This window comes from Bactrocera neohumeralis, chromosome 4 (genome assembly GCF_024586455.1).
Source record: "Bactrocera neohumeralis isolate Rockhampton chromosome 4, APGP_CSIRO_Bneo_wtdbg2-racon-allhic-juicebox.fasta_v2, whole genome shotgun sequence".
NCBI classification, from domain to species: domain Eukaryota; kingdom Metazoa; phylum Arthropoda; class Insecta; order Diptera; family Tephritidae; genus Bactrocera; species Bactrocera neohumeralis.
The window spans coordinates 46374321-46392165 of NC_065921.1; positions in this window are offsets into that span (position 1 = coordinate 46374321).

Sequence of the window (17845 nt, forward strand, 5' to 3'; positions counted from 1 at the left end):
TGTGTCTCAGAGAATGCTTCTTTACATTCTTTGTGTGACTTTGCATATTTTTCTTCAAAGCATTTCTCTTTATTCATTCTCACATGAATTCAGTCGCTTTACATATATTTCTGCCATTGCACATGCTCAATTCTGCTAAATAGCAGCGAGAATGGGGAAATTCCGTGTTGTAATCTTATAAGCTCTGTTAGCCGTCCAATCGAACATCATACAGAATTCAATTTGCACCTTCTCTATGTTTTATGCTCTCTGGTTCTACTGACTGTGTCTTACCTCTTCTACACTTCAACGACAATACTGCTTCTCTGCTTGTACTGCTTCACTTCTGTTGCAGAATATAGCTTAATGGCTTTTACTGCTCTTCACTCACGCCGTAAGTTTGTGGCACTTCTCGTTCATCGATAAAGTAATCTTTGAACTTCGTTCTACCGATCGTATCTCTTGTTTGCAAATTCTAAATGTAACGTAAAATTCAAAAAATTCCCATGTTCGTGAAAATGCTTTGAAGCCTCTGGTTTTCATAACCAGCTAAGGCGCTTGATTCACAGCAGATTACACACAATTATATACAGGTTTTAATCCTTTTTTCATTTAAATATTCACCGAGAAATGTTTTTCAATGTTATTAACGCCACCAGAACATATCATAAGTATTTAAGTTTTTCGAATACGTATAAATATATTCCCTAGTCACACTCAACACACTTCGAGTTGCTATTTATTTACAAACACGAAATTTGCTTAAACGTAGCATAAATATATACAAATATCTTCACTTTTAACTACACTCGACTTATTTTGCTCAAATGTTCATTCGCGGGTGAGTCAGAGAACTTAAAACATAGAGAAGGTGCAAATTGAATTCTGTATGATGTTCGATTGGACGGCTAACAGAGCTTATAAGATTGAAGTAAGGAATTCACCATTCTCGCTGCTATTTAGCAGATATGAGCACGTTCAATGGCAGAAATATATGTAAAACGACTGAATTCTTGCGAGAATGAGTAAAGAGAAATGCTTTGAAGAAAAATATACAAACTCACTCAAAGAATGTAAAAAAGCATTCTCTGAGTAACATATGCATGTATTATATGAACCATTGTCACATAAGTATGCGTGATTATTTTGTGTTATAAGAACCATTGTTTTCCGAAAAATGTTAAAAATTTTATGTTATAAAATTTAACAAAAAATAATTTTCTATAAATTATTATTTCAAGAATGATATTAATTTCGACTATTATGAAATGAACTTAAATGTGCTCATATAAACACTTCCATTCATTCCTTCCATTTCTTAAAAAAAATTAATGACCTTCATGAAATATGCATATTCGCATTATTTCGTTATCATTTCCATATTTGTACCAATAGAATTTCTATTGTACATATATTATTTCTTTGGCACATTTGTCGGTATGTTTACGAAAGCAAATGCGAGCCACACTTGCGTTTTGTCAAAGAGTCAAGTGCTGAACAAATTGAGCCCGACAGACTGCAAGCGACATCTGTCAAATATTAAAATACACACGTTCTTATGGACACAGTTATGTAGTTGTGCAGCTGGCTTAATAACTGTGTCCCTAAGAACGTGTGTTTTCTAATATTTGTTGCGCTCATTGGTTCAGCACTTATGTGATGATAGAAAATCCGAGCTGTGCCGAAAGAAACTAACAAACGATCGCCGATTGTTACCGCTTCCCTTGCTGCTCGAACAGCGTCGCCAACAAGCTAGCGTAAATATGTATGAAGATGTATGAGCGTGCATACATATCGACGCAGATTTTTGCGAGTCACGGAAAAATATTTTAGACAAATATTGTAAATCGACAACGGCTATGTTGCCACTTTTGTCACTTCTTTCTGTGAAGAATCATCAGAAAGTTGTTCAATTTATGATTTTTAGCTTTTGCCATCGTCGTGAAAAGACGCTTGTTGGCAAAGGCATGCTCGGGGAGATGTTACGGCGTCTGTTTCTATGAATGAAGCGAGGTTGCTTGTGGAATTTGCGCCTGCGTTTATGAATGAAATTGTTATTGCTGTAAAATTTACTACATTTGGGCTTCGCCAATTCGGCTGCCATATTGACTTGCCATGCTTATGCTATTTAGGCAATTGTTGTTTTTGTAGAACAATGTTTCAATTTTTTGTTGGTGACATATTCACATGTGTACGCATATGTATGTTTGTATGCTTATGCATTAGTTGTTCGGAAGTGTATACAAATATATGTATGTACATATAAATTTATATATGAATGCATGAAAATGCAAATTAATGCGCGCGCATGTAATATACATATGTATGTATGTATTGATAAGTGATAAAATCATGATTTGAATTTCTGAATGCGCACATGCGTATACATACATACATGCAATCATATGGGTAGATAATAAGATTAATATGATAGACGATATGTTTATATATTGTTGTGATAAATTCAATATCTATTACTAAGAAACATAATACAAAAATATTTATTAGTATAGTATATTATGTAAAAATCAAATAAAATTATTGAATATACGAGTCTAAATAGACTGTAAATAGTACTATGCATGCATTCATACAAAACTATACTCATATCATAATTATTACATGCCAATATGGAAATGCCGACGGCAAAACGCAAAAGCATACATACATATTTGCATACATCGCGAAAGCAAAAATTGAAGCATGGAAATATCACAACGCTGTTGTTGGGAGTATCATAAGGAGCATACATACATACATGTGTATATTTATGTCTCTTCATATTCATGAGCAGGGATGGGCACCATCACAATCAAACAAGCATCACAAATTGAGATTGTGTTAGTGCGCTTACTGTGGGACCAAGCGTACCAGCAACCAAAAATAATCAGTCTGCTTGCAGATGTCGAACGAGCAGGTCTAGGTCGCACGAAGCCGCAATGCTACGAATACGTATGTATATACATATGCACATTTTTAAGAATATGTGCATAACCATTGAATATAAAATATAATTATTTTTAATTTCAAGCAAGAATAAAATTTAAGTTATTAGTTAATTATTATTATATTAGTAATCTAATTCATTTAAAAACTTAAAAATAGATTAAATTTGTATATGAAAAGAAAATATAAATCTATATTTGAATTCATCGAATATTTTAAATCTATAACGAAACTTCAATAAAGTTAAAGCTATTATAATATGAAATATTATGAATACACATTTCAAGAGGTCAGTTAATTTCAAACAATTATCCGAGTGTCAAAAAAAAAAAATTCAAATTCCCACTCTGAGTTCATTCTGTAATAAATTTAAGAAGGTCGTCATAATTTATATCAAAATTTGCTACCTTTATTCTAAGCAGGTCTTCTAAATGTTTGTCTGAAAGCCTTGTTCTATAGGAACTTTTTGACATAACAAGCACTGCGGCTTCGCAGAATTATTCAAAAGAAAAAAAATTCAAATTCCCACTCTGTCTGAAACGTTTTTTGGTCTTCCATGTTTATACTCGCATATGTGTTCATTTATATACGGCATACAACTCATGCGCATCAACCTGCTCAGTTCAACTTCTGATTGCAGACTGATTTTAACATCGCTTTGTTCCATCGTAAGTGCTCGTTTTACGCTCTTCGCTTGTGCGTGTTAGTGACAATCGGTGTGTGTACGTATACGATAGCTTAAAGCGCCCATACACGAGCACACAAGTGCGTTCGATCGGTATGTGTGCGCTTGCGGTTTATCGTGTATGGGCTTGTTCGCGTACCGATCCATGTTCGCGAAAATGTTTGATTTTTTACGATCGGTGCGCGAGCATGTGTATCGTGTATGGCGTTGTCGGCGCACAAAATCTCATTTCTCTCGTGTCGCCGAACAGTGAAGATCGCGGACAATGGCAAGTTTTAAGGGCAGAGCCTGCTTTCGAGGCTTCAAAAAATCGATTTTTTTGAGGATTTTTTTGGGAGGGAAAGAAATAATTGATTCAAGCGAAATTTTTAGGCTTTATAGTTATTTATTTGAACATCTTTCACAAATTTTTTGGATACGAAATCTTTGATATTCTGCCTTTGGGAAGCAATTGCCCGATGCATCTCGCATGTGCAGTTTTCGGACGGCGGGCAGGATGCAGGTGCAGATGAATTTCTATCGGAAACAAAAAAGTCAAAGAGATTCATATTTTTTATTAATTTATCTTCTAGTTAAACTAAGAAAATTCCAAAAAAAAAGTGTAAAATTTAAAATTTTATTAAAAATTGAATAAATAGTGGCTTTTGATCAAAAAAATTTTACTTTATGCTGTTTAAAAGTATGTTAAAACTTGACTTTTCTTAAAATTTTTTTTAGTTTAAATAGAAGATAATTTTATGCCAATGATAATAAACTTTGCCCTAATTCCATACGACGTTTAGTTTTTTTTCTATCCTGTCCGCCAATTAAGAATAATCGTAAAAATTAAAAACCGAGAAATCACGCTTCAAAGTTTTTGCTTTTTGCCTAAGCGCTCATACATATAATGTAAGAAAAATAAAAGTTGGAATAACTTATCGAAATACAAAGAAATATATAAAAGTGCTACTTTAGAAATAAATTCGCCGCTTGCCTGTCGCACATGTTAACTCTCTGAAGAACGAACGCAAAATGGATTTGTGTGCCGTGTATGGGCAAACGAATTCACACCGATCGAACGCACTTGTGTGCTCATGTATGGGCTCTATTACGCTCTTTTAGCACCTGCTAAGACTTTGCCCATGCCTGTTCATGAGTATGTGAGAGAGCTGTATTTGTACACATTTTTCGCTGTTAAAAATGGAATATCAAACAACTTATTTTTCTTCGATATTCCCTGATTGCGCATATGTATGTATGTACATGTTATGGCATCATAAGCCGAACGTATATTATTTCTCTTCATATTCTCTGTTTGAATATGTGGAGAACTGTTAAAAATGTTAACATTTCACATCGTGAATTCTGAAGTTGTGAGGTGAATTCCTTACTCCAATCTTATAAATTGTTCGACATCGAACCTGCACCTTCTCTATGTTTTAAGTTCTCTGGGTGAGTCCCCAAAATTTGTAGGAAATAAGTAGACACAGAATTTGTAGTAAGCAAGTATATATTAATTTAGATGTATCTTTATTCACATTCAAAAAGCAACTGTCCAGCTTATCCGTTGTCGAGTACGCGTCTAGCATATTCGTCAGGTTGGGGTCGACTATGGCTACTATAGCACGGTTGCATTCTTTCGTATTTATGTAGTTTAAGTTAAAAATGTAAGTAATAGTTGTTTAGATAGAAATTTAAGTAAATAATAATAAATTTATGTATATTAATATTAATATGTCTGTCCGCTTCGAGTTGTCCGTCCGTGTACGTCTCCTACGTATATTCCAGAGATCTGCATGCGGTGGCCGCAATTATTGTACACTTAGTCAATACTTCTTGTTTCTGCGACTGAACACTGCATTGACTGATAAGTGTGATGCTAAAGAGAAAGAAGTGGATGAAAGAACACCAGCGCAAAGCGAGGAGTGCGCATAACATATTGACTTCGGCAAAGAAGTGTTTCAAGTGTTACGCACGAAACAAGCAGACACTTTGTTTGATTTGTTGCCGAAGGCATAAGACACTGCGTTTAGCTCATTGCCGAAGGCATGACACTTTGAATTGTTGAATTCTTGATACAGTAAAAAACAGTCAAATAAAGTGTCATGCCTTCGGCAATAAGCTAAACGCAGTGTCTTATGCCTTCGGCAACAAATCAAACAAAGTGTCTGCTTGTTTCGTGCGTAACACTTGAAACACTTCTTTGCCGAAGTCAATATGTATATGCGAGCTTAAATTGATCGTCAAATGCGGTGGTGGTGTGCGCTTGCACTGCATGCTTTGCGCTGGCGTTCAGTCATCCACTTCTTTTAATGTAAGTAGGCTTAAAGTCAGAGAAACAGCAGCGCATGCCGATCTCTGGTATATACCAAAGTGTTTAGGGTGACGAGTAGAGTTGAAATCCGGATGTCTGTCTGTCCGTCCGTCCGTGCAAGCTGTAACTTGAGTAAAAATTGAGATATCATGATGAAACTTGGTACATGTATTTCTTGGCTCCATAAGAAGGTTAAGTTCGAAGATGGGCAAAATCGGCCCACTGCCACGCCCACAAAATGGCGGAAACCGAAAACCTATAAAGTGTCATAACTAAGACATAAATAAAGATATTAAAGTGAAATTTGGCACAAAGGATCGCATTAGAGAGGAGCATATTTGGATGTAATTTGTTTGGCAAAGTGGGCGAGACCCCGCTCCCTACTAAGTTTTTTGTACATATCTCGGAAACTACTCTAGCTATGTCAACCAACCTCTATAGAATCGTCTCCTTCGGGAATTTCCATATACAGTTCCAAAATGGAAGAAATCGGATAATAACCACGCCCACCTCTCATACAAAGGTTATGTTGAAAATCACTAAAAGTGCGACTAACAGAACCGACTAACAGAAAACGTCAGAAACACTAAATTCTACGGAAGAAATGGCAGAAGGAAGCTGCACCCAAGCTTTTTTTTAATTTCAAATGAGCGTGGCGTCGCCCACTTATGGACCAAAAACCATATCTTAGGAAGTACTTCACCGATTTTAATGATTTTCTGTATATAATATTTTCTTAACACCCTGATGACATGTACGAAATATGGGTGAAATCGGTTCACAACCACGCCTTCTTCCAATGAAACGCTATTTTGAGTTCCATCTGATGCCTTCTCTGTATAATATATACATTAGGAACCATTGATGATAGCGGAATAAAACTTTACACAAATACGGTATTTGAAAAATATGTAAATGACGGATAATGAAATCTCGATTATCACTTTATCATGCGAGAGTATAAAATGTTCGGTGACAGCCGAACTTAGTCCTTCCTTACTTGTTTCTATACTCTTTCAACTTGTTGCTACAAAATATAATAATTTTGTTCGCCTAACGGTTGTAGGTATGATTCAAAACTAATCGAGATAGATTAAGGGTTATATAGACAAAGTATCCTCTGGGTAGCCAAAAAGCATCCGTTTGAAGGCAAGTTAAAGTGAGAAGCGAAACATCCTTCCTCGGGGTTGTGCGTTGGGTTTGGGACCTGCCAAATAAACAGCAGTCCTAATGAATAGAGAATCCCCCTTTGCTCTCGGCCACTGCAAACATATTGAGGTTTCCGATTTAAGGGCAAGCTCCTGGAATGTCCGTTGGGAAAGTGCCGCTGCGCAGCTGGTTGATGTCCTCGTGAAAATAAAGGCTGACATCACAGCCGTCCAAGAAGTGCGATGGACAGGACAAAGACATAGGCGAGTAGGTCCTTGTGGCATTTACTACAGTGGCCATATAAAAGAGCGCAAATTCGGTGTTGAATTCGTGGTGCGACAGAAACTCCGTCGCCGATTACTGTCATTCACCCCGCTGGATGAATGTCTTGCCACAATCCGCAATAAAGCGAAGTTCTACAACATATCGCTGATTTGCGCCCAAGTCGCGATGGAAGAGAAGAACGATGAAACCAAAGATAACTTCTATGAGCGCTTGGAGCGCAACCGCCACGACGTCAAAATCGTGCTTAGTGACTTTAACGACAAGGTGAGCAAAGAAAGTAGCTTTGGCATCTTCTAGGATCGGGAAGGGCCTCTCCAAGCCATCCCATGACAAACGAGGTTTCAGACAAGGAGACTTCCTATCGTTTGGCTTTTTCATTCTATTGCTAGAGAAAATAATACGAAGGAAGGCCTTCACTCCGTTGAAAAGATCCGGTTGTAAAGGACCTGATTGCTTTGGGTATCTTAAACTGGCGCAAAATAGCGAATAGAATAAACGAGAAGCAAAACAGTCTATAACTCGGGTGTTACCGCGTCTATGCCAGTACAGAAGAAGAAGTCTTCTTCATTTCAGACAACAATCGGTCTAAAGCCGGATTCATCGTCCGGACAACTTTTTATTTTCTCTCTAAAATATTTTGTCGGAGAGCGTGCTGAAGTACGGTTCATCGTTCGTTCGGCACATTTTATTTTGACTGCAGTAAACAGCTGATAATCCGTCATTTGACAGGTGAAAATTTTTTACGAAACAAATAAAAATTCCTTTAAGAGGACAAATTGTGCTTATCAATGGAGAGATGTCAGCTAATTAAACTCTTCTGCATAGAAATTCAAAAGCTGTGCTTGCTAATTACGTGGAAAAGGTTACAAAATCGAAAAGGAAGGGGAGGAAGCTGCGGTGTGCGCAAAATGCTTTTGAAGCGGCCGAAAGAGGGGCATTTTACCCTACTTATGCCAAAAATTCGATTGAATGATGTGGAAACGTTCATAAATTTCCACCGCATGGACCCCAACAGTTTCGATAAACTTCTTCACATATTGGACCCCAGTATGAGGAACACACCGAATAAAAGTGAGGAAGAAATAACACAAGCAGAAAGATTAGCTTTAACGCTCAGGTAAACATACATATATATTTCCAAATGCATATGTACATACATACATAAATGATTATTTCTTAGATATCTAGCAAGCGGCAATAGCATGAAATCGATCGGATTTTATGGTTTCCGAATTGGTGCATCCACAACATCCAATATTATAAGGGAGACTTGTGAGCTCATATGGAAAAAATTGCAATTCGTTTTTCCTGCTCCTTCAGAAGAGGTTTGGGCAAATGTCGCTGACGATTTTTTTTGAAGTGGGGGTTTCCCAATTGCCTAGGAGCAATAGACGGGAAACATGTTGTTGTACAGGTACGTATAATATTAACTTCGCTTAAATCTGTCTATAAACACATAAATATACCCTAGATTATCTTTTTACATGCCTACCTGTTAGCATATTTACCCACCTATGTACATATATACATATTTACATTACTCACTATTCATCGTTTCTTATTTTTTCTTAAAACTTTACCATTTACATCAATTCAAGAAATCCGATATTAACGCTTACCAATTTTCAAGCGTTTCCGAACCACAATTCGCTGACATACAACTATAAACATACGCATAGTATAATTTTAATGGCAGTGGCTGATGCCAATTACAAATTTATTATGGTGGACATAGGAGCATTGGGACATAACAGCGACGGCGGTGTATTTAAAAGTTGTAGGTTTGGGTACAAAATTTTGCATCATCCAGCAGATTTGAAAATTGGGGAGGGAAAACTGCTTCCCAACTCAAATGAAGTTGCTCCATTTGTTTTTCTAGCGGATGAGGCTTTTCCTTTGCGGAGAAACATTATGCGTCCATATCCAGGTCGGAATATCATGAATTTACCACAAGAAGAAGTTATTTTCAACAAGCATCTGTCTAGAGCGCGAAGAGTTGTTGAAAACGCATTTGGTATTATGGCCAGTCGCTTTCGGATATTCCGGAAACCAATTATGGCAAGCAAGCAAACCGCAAGAAATATTGTGAAGGCCACCGCTTGCCTGCATATTTGGCTTCGTGAAAAATCAGCACCGGCTGATGTATGTGTACACCTACAAAACATACAACGCGAAGAGCAACCCATTTTGCAAAGTTTTCTGCAACCAGTGATGTCTTCTCACAGTAACCATGCATCTCAAGATGCTATTGCAGTAAGGAGAATGTATACAAATTATTTCAAAAACTTGCCAGAAAATATATGAAAAGCATTTGAATAAACACTTCCAAACTAAGTTAACTGTCTTTATTTTGGTGATTAGCAAAAAAAATACAAATACAAATACAAAAATTACAAATACAAAAATTACAAATACATTTTTTGAGCTTGAAATATTTTTTGCATTATTTCAGATTTCAGCTCAGATTTGACATTCTCTGGTAATTTTTCCATTTCTGATTGAAAATATAAATAGAAAGGTTCCTGTGGTGCACTTAAAATACCTGATGCTAAGGTATTCAGTTTTTGCAAGGCTGTTTGCATTTCGGTGTCAAAAGTTCCATATTTTGGCTTCTTGCGTTTAAATGTTGGGGTAGATAAAGATTCATCCATGGAGGAGCTTATGACTTCAGGATCTCCGGCCATTTCGTCAAAAAGTTCTTGCATGCCAGTGTAGTTTGTAGTTGTTGGTCTGTAAATATATTCATGAAATTTAATACCTACGCGTTTCTTACACAATTTACTTTGGACTTGGTCATGAAACTAACAACAAAACTTACTCCTCATCTTCTACATATTTCCGTAAAAATTCCATTTTTGATAACAAAAAAGTATCCATCTGCTTTTGTACTCGTCTCGCGCTTCCACTTGGGACGTTACTGCTGGCAAGCGCGTTTTTAAATTTAATTCGGGTTCGTTTCCACAGCACTTGCACTTCATCCTCTACATAATAAAATTAATCAACACATACTTATTAAAGAACTAAGTATTTAGTAAATATAGCGCATCTTACTTGGCAATTCAAGTGCGTCCGCCATTTCACCCCAAGCTATTTGCTTAAGCTTATTATTTTTGTACTCTTTTTGGCTGAGATCATACAAGAAGGTGTACTTTTCCTTTTGCACTTCTGAAAAAAGATTTTTGAGCAACGCAAAATCTGAAAACGATTGACTTTAATTAAATGCTTAATAAATTGTAATAAATTTTAATTACTTTGTCCAGCCGGCGAAGACATTGCGAACTTTTGATGAAAGTTGACAACAGCTGACAATGGTTTACATGGTTGCCTACATGTAAATTTGTAGTTTTTATTCCAAATCGTACATCCAATTTGGCTGAAAATTACAAAAACATGAGTAATGGCAGTCCTGATCATCAAGTTGTCCGGACAGAAAATCAAAATCAAATTGATTCGAACAAAGAGAGTTCAGCACATTTTGGTTACGCTCTCACTGAGACAAAGTGGGAAAAGAACGTGTAAAATTTCCAACAAAAGTTGTCCGGACAAGAACGATGAATCCGACTTAATGGATATAACCTACTCAAGCTTTTTATCTTCTTCTTCTTAATTGGCGTAGACACCGCTTACGCGATTATAGCCGAGTTAACAACAGCGCGCCAGTCGTTTCTCCTTTTCGCTACGTGGCGCCAATTGGATATTCCAAGCGTAGCCAGGTCCTTCTCCACTTGGTCCTTCCAACGGAGTGGAGGTCTTCCTCTTCCTCTGCTTCCCCCGGCGGGTACAGCGTCGAATACTTTCAGAGCTGGAGTGTTTTCGTCCATTCGGACAACATGACCTAGCCAGCGTAGCCGCTGTCTTTTAATTCGCTGAACTATGTCAATGTCGTCGTATATCTCGTACAGCTCATCGTTCCATCGAATGCGATATTCGCCGTGGCCAACGCGCAAAGGACCATAAATCTTTCGCAGAACTTTTCTCTCGAAAACTCGCAACGTCGACTCATCAGTTGTTGACAACGTCCAAGCCTCTGCACCATATAGCAGGACGGGAATTATGAGCGACTTATAGAGTTTGGCTTTTGTTCGTCGAGAGAGGACTTTACTTTTCAATTGCCTACTCAGTCCGAAGTAGCATCTGTTGGCAAGAGTTATCCTGCGTTGGATTTCTAGGCTGACATTGTTGGTGGTGTTTACGCTGGTTCCAAGATAGACGAAATTATCTACGACTTCAAAGTTATGACTGTCAACAGTGACGTGAGTGCCAAGTCGCGAGTGCGACGACTGTTTGTTTGATGATAGGAGATATTTCGTCTTGCCCTCGTTCACTGCCAGACCCATTTTCTGTGCTTCCTTGTCCAGCCTGGAGAAAGCAGAACTAACGGCGCGGGTGTTGAGGCCGATGATATCAATATCGTCGGCATACGCCAGCAGCTTTACACTCTTATAGAAGATGGTACCTTCTCTGTTTAGTTCTGCGGCTCGAACTATTTTCTCCAAAAGCAGGTTGAAGAAGTCGCACGATAGGGAGTCGCCTTGTCTGAAACCTCGTTTGGAATCGAACGACTCGGAGAGGTCTCTTCCCGAACCTGACGGAGCTTTTGGTGTTGCTCAACGTCAGTTTACACAGCCGTATTAGTTTTGCGGGGATACCAAATTCAGACATCGCGGCATAAAGGCAGCTCCTTTTCGAGCTGTCGAAAGCAGCTTTGAAATCGACGAAGAGGTGGTGTGTGTCGATTCTCCTTTCACGGGTCTTTTCCAAGATTTGGCGCATGGTGAATATCTGGTCGGTTGTTGATTTTCCAGGTCTGAAGCCACACTGATAAGGTCCAATCAGTTTGTTGACGGTAGGCTTTAATCTTTCACACAATACGCTCGATAGAACCTTATATGCGATGTTGAGGAGGCTAATCCCACGGTAGTTGGCGCAGATTGTGGGGTCTCCTTTTTTATGGATTGGGCATAGCACACTTAAATTCCAATCGTTGGGCATGCTTTCGTCCGACCATATTTTACAAAGAAGCTGATGCATGCTCCTTATCAGTTCCTCGCCGCCGTGTTTGAATAGCTCGGCCGGCAATCCGTCGGCCCCTGCCGCTTTGTTGTTCTTCAGGCGGGCAATTGCTATTCGAACTTCTTCATGGTCGGGTAATGGAACGTCTGCTCCATCGTCATCGATTGGGGAATCGGGTTCTCCTTCTCCTGGTGTTGTGCGTTCACTGCCATTCAGCAGGCTGGAGAAGTGTTCCCTCCATATTTTAAGTATGCTCTGGGCATCAGTGACTAGATCACCTTTGGGGGTTCTACAAGAGTATGCTCCGGTCTTGAAACCTTCTGTAAGCCGCCGCATTTTTTCGAAGAATTTTCGAGCATTACCCCTGTCGGCCAGCTTATCAAGCTCTTCGTACTCACGCATTTCAGCCTCTTTCTTCTTCTGTCTACAAATCCGTCTCGCTTCCCTCTTCAACCCTCGGTATCAATCCCATCCCGCACGTGTAGTGGTCGATCGTAACGTTGCGAGGTAGGCAGCCTGTTTTCTCTCCGCTGCGGCGCGGCACTCCTCGTCGTACCAGTTGTTCTTTTGCACTTTCCGAAAACCAAGGGTTTCGGATGCAGCTGTACGTAAGGAGTTTGAAATGCCGTCCCACAGTTCCCTTATACCGAGTTGTTGATGAGTGCTCTCAGAGAGCAGGAGTGCAAGCCGAGTAGAAAATCGTTCGGCAGTCTGTTGTGATTGCAGCTTTTCGACGTGGAACCTTCCTTGTGTCTGTTGGCGTGCGTTTTTTGCTGCACAGAGGCGGGTGCGAATCTTGGCTGCAACAAGATAGTGGTCCGAGTCGATGTTAGGCCCTCGGAGCGCACGCACATCTAAAACACTGGAGACGTGTCTTCCGTCTATCACAACACGATCGATCTGGTTGGTAGTTTTTCGATCCGGAGACAGCCAGGTAGCTTGATGAATTTTTTTGTGCTGGAATCTAGTACTACAGATAACCATATTTCGGGCCCCGGCGAAGTCGATCAGCCTCAACCCATTTGGGGATGTTTCCTCGTGGAGGCTGAATTTACCGACCATAGTGCCAAAGATACCTTCTTTGCCCACCCTGGCGTTAAAGTCGCCAAGCACGATTTTGACATCGTGGCGGGGGCATCTCTCATAAGTGCGTTCCAAGCACTCATAAAAGGCATCTTTGGTCACATCGTCCTTCTCATCCGTCGGAGCGTGGGCGCAGATCAGCAATATGTTGAAGAACCTCGCTTTGATGCGGATTGTGGCTAGACGTTCATTTACCGGAGTGAATGATAGTACTCGGCGACGGAGTCTCTCTCCCACCACGAATCCCACACCAAACTTGCGCTCCTTTATATGGCCACTGTAGTAAATGTCACAAGGACCTACTCGTCTTTGTCCTTGTCCCGTCCATCGCATTTCTTGGACGGCGGTGATGTCAGCCTTTATTTTCACGAGGACATCAACCAGCTGGGCAGCGGCACCTTCCCAATTAAGGGACCGGACATTCCAGGTGCATGCCCTTAAATCGTAGTCGTTATTTCGTTTGCCGTGGTCGTCATCAAAAGGGGGGTCTCTCATCCGAGGCTGGTTGTTACTGTTCATTGGGGTAGGCTTTTTACGTGGCGGGTCCCAAACCCAGCGTACAACCCTATGCAGGGGATGTTTCGCCTTCTCACTTTAGCTCACCTTCGAACGGATGTTCTTAGGCTAACCAGAGGATACTTGGTCAAAGACCGGAAGTCGTGAGCTGCTTGAGTCATATGTAAAAGAATCGTTTCTGGCCACTCCCAAGTGAATGGCGATCAGAGAACTTTCCTCACTTGCGTGAACTTCTACACATGACCCCATCCTCCTTTTTATCTATAATACATTAATAGAACTTCTATTTCAGACGTCGCTTTACAAGCTTAGTCATTTGAATTGCTTCTCATAAGTACGTAGCTATTATCCTGATTGTCCGCTTTAATCTACGCTATTTTATCATTCGACAATCGTTTATCGTATAATTTGCAATATAATATCAATGACTGTATGTGCTGTGTATGATGAATGATGTATGATAAATGATTATCGAATTGGACTCACTAATTCTGTAATACAGTGGCATTATTATTTCCTTTAAATTGTAAGACAATAAACTGAAAATGTTTGTGTTGTATTCACGTAGGTCATCCCCTGCATGGTTGTCTACACGAAATATCAAACAAAACAACCAACACAAATTTGTATCACTTTCAGCATAAGGAGCTCATTTATTTTAAGTTATCCTAATCCAATAATTAGCATGACCTGAAGAAAAGTGTAAGTATTCCTTTAAATTTATCCCTCACCGCTCTTAAAAAAATCAACAGTAATCTGCTATTTATGATTTTCTAGCATACATACAATCTCCCTCTGAACCCCGACGAAATCAAGCGAAAGTTCAAAATGATACAAAATAAGTATTAGCCTTTGCGTATGAGTGACATTTTGAGAACACGCAAAAGAGGTCACACGCCTTGCTGAATATTTGTGAATATTTTAAAGTTTTCTCAATTTGGTTGGATTTGCTTTTAGTTATATTTGCATGTGACATAGATATACTATGATAATATATATCTAATATTTGCTATTTAGTTTACATAACTTTGCGATTTATCTCACTTGTAAGTAAATCTGTATGCAAATGTCTTCGAAATTTGTTTATGTTTTCGCAGCTAATTTGATTTTAAATTGCTTTCAATGCAAATATATGACAAAGGCGGAGGATAGTTATATAAAATACCGAAAAAAGTTGTATGTATTTGAAGTCTTAGTTGCCCGTTTACAAATGTCGCGCATACTGAGAGGATAATAGTAAAAGCATGTTATTTCATAATGGCAGTTGTTGAATTGATAAGAATATTTAAAAGTATGTTTTATATTTTACAAACTCGATGACTAATTTAACCCTACGCAGTTGATGTTATATGCAAATAAGCTTTAAAGCATGTTCATCACAATCAGAAATCTCAAATTTATTGAGGAATGTTTAATTTCATTCAAAAGAACCTTCTTTCGCATTTATTTTTTTAAGATTTTCTTGGTCACGGCTACATCTCAGATGATTCTTGCGTTGAGTTCAATTTTCGATTATTCGTTCGAGCTCTTTGACTGGTAGCTGGCGAATGACACGCGACCTTCGTAATTAATGCCGAACGATTCAAATTTTTATTTTTAAATCTTTTTTTTTGAACTTTACATTTCGGTTGGTTCTTAAGAACTAACTACATTTTTTAAAAACTTCTTCTTCTTCTTAATTGCCGTAGAAACCGCTTACGCGATTATAGCCGAGTTAACAACAGCGCGCCAGTCGTTTCTTCTTTTCGCTACGTGGCGCCAATTGGATATTCCAAGCGAAGCCAGGTCCTTCTCCACTTGGTCCTTCCAACGGAGTGGAGGTCTTCCTCTTCCTCTGCTTCCCCCGGCGGGTACAGCGTCGAATACTTTCAGAGCTGGAGTGTTTTCGTCCATTCGAACAACATGACCTAGCCAGCGTAGCCGTTGTCTTTTAATTCGCTGAACTATGTCGATGTCGTCGTATATCTCGTACAGCTCATCGTTCCATTGAATGCGGTATTCGCCGTGGCTAACGCGCAAAGGACCATAAATCTTTCGCAGAACTTTTCTCTCGAAAACTCGCAACGTCGACTCATCCGTTGTTGACATCGTCCAAGACTCTGCACCATACAGCAGGACGGGAATTATGAGTGACTTATAGAGTTTGGGTTTTGTTTGTCGAGAGAGGACTTTGCCTACTCTGTCCGAAGTAGCATCTGTTGGCAAGAGTTATCCTGCGCTGGATTTCTAGGCTGACATTGTTGGTGGTGTTTACGCTGGTTCCAAGATAGACGAAATTATCTACGACTTCAAAGTTATGACTGTCAACAGTGACGTGAGTGCCAAGTCGCGAGTGCGACGACTGTTTGTTTGATGACAGGAGATATTTCGTCTTGCCCTCGTTCACTGCCAGACTCATTTTCTGTGCTTCCTTGTCCAGCCTGGAGAAAGCAGAACTAACGGCGCGGGTGTTGAGGCCTGATATCAATATCATCGGCATACGCCAGCAGCTGTACACTCTTATAGAAGATGGTACCTTTTCTATTTAGTTCTGCGGCTCGAACTATTTTCTCCAAAAGCAGGTTGACAAAGTCGAACGATAGGGAATCGCCTTGTCTGAAACCTCGTTTGGTATCGAACGGCTCGGAGAGGTCCTTCCCGATCCTGACGGAGCTTTTGGTGTTGCCAACGTCAGTTTACACAGCCGTATTAGTTTTGCGGGGATACCAAATTCAGACATCGCGGCATAAAGGCAGCTCCTTTTCGTGCTGTCGAAAGCAGCTTTGAAATCGACGAGGAGGTGGTGTGGTGGGTCTTTTCCAAGATTTGGCGCATGGTGTATATCTGGTCGGTTGTTGATTTGCCAGGTCTAAAGCCACACTGATAAGGTCCAATCAGTTTGTTGACGGTGGGCTTTAATCTTTCACACAATACGCTCGATAGAACCTTATATGCGATGTTGAGGAGGCTAATCCCACGGTAGTTGGCGCAGATTGTGGGGTCTCCTTTGTTATGGATTGAGCAAAGCACACTTAAATTCCAATCGTTGAGCATGCTTTCGTCCGACCATGTTTTACAAAGAAGCTGATGCATGCACCTTATCAGTTCTTCGCCGCCGTGTTTGAATAGCTCGGCCGGCAAACCGTCGGCCCCTGCCGCTTTGTTGTTCTTCAGGCGGGCAATTGCTATTCGAACTTCTTCATGGTCGGGTAATGGAACGTCTGCTCCATCGTCATCGATTGGGGAATCGGGTTCTCCTTCTCCTGGTGTTGTGCGTTCACTGCCATTCAGCAGGCTGGAGAAGTGTTCCCTCCATATTTTAAGTATGCTCTGGGCATCAGTGACTAGATCACCTTTGGGGGTTCTACAAGAGTATGCTCCGGTCTTGAAACCTTCTGTAAGCCGCCGCATTTTTTCGAAGAATTTTCGAGCATTACCCCTGTCGGCCAGCTTATCAAGCTCTTCGTACTCACGCATTTCAGCCTCTTTCTTCTTCTGTCTACAAATCCGTCTCGCTTCCTCTTCAACCCTCGGTATCAATCCCATCCCGCACGTGTAGTGGTCGATCGTAACGTTGCGAGGTAGGCAGCCTGTTTTCTCTCCGCTGCGACACGGCACTCCTCGTCGTACCAGCTGTTCTTTTGCACTTTCCGAAAACCAATGGTTTCGGTTGCAGCTGTACGTAAGGAGTTTGAAATGCCGTCCCACAGTTCCCTTATACCGAGTTGTTGACGAGTGCTCTCAGAGAGCAGGAGTGCAAGCCGAGTAGAAAATCGTTTGGCTGTCTGTTGTGATTGCAGCTTCTCGACGTGGAACCTTCCTTGTATTTGGTGGCGCGCGTTTTTTGCTGCACAGAGGCGGGTGCGAATCTTAGCTGCAACAAGATAGTGGTCCGAGTCGATGTTAGGCCCTCGGAG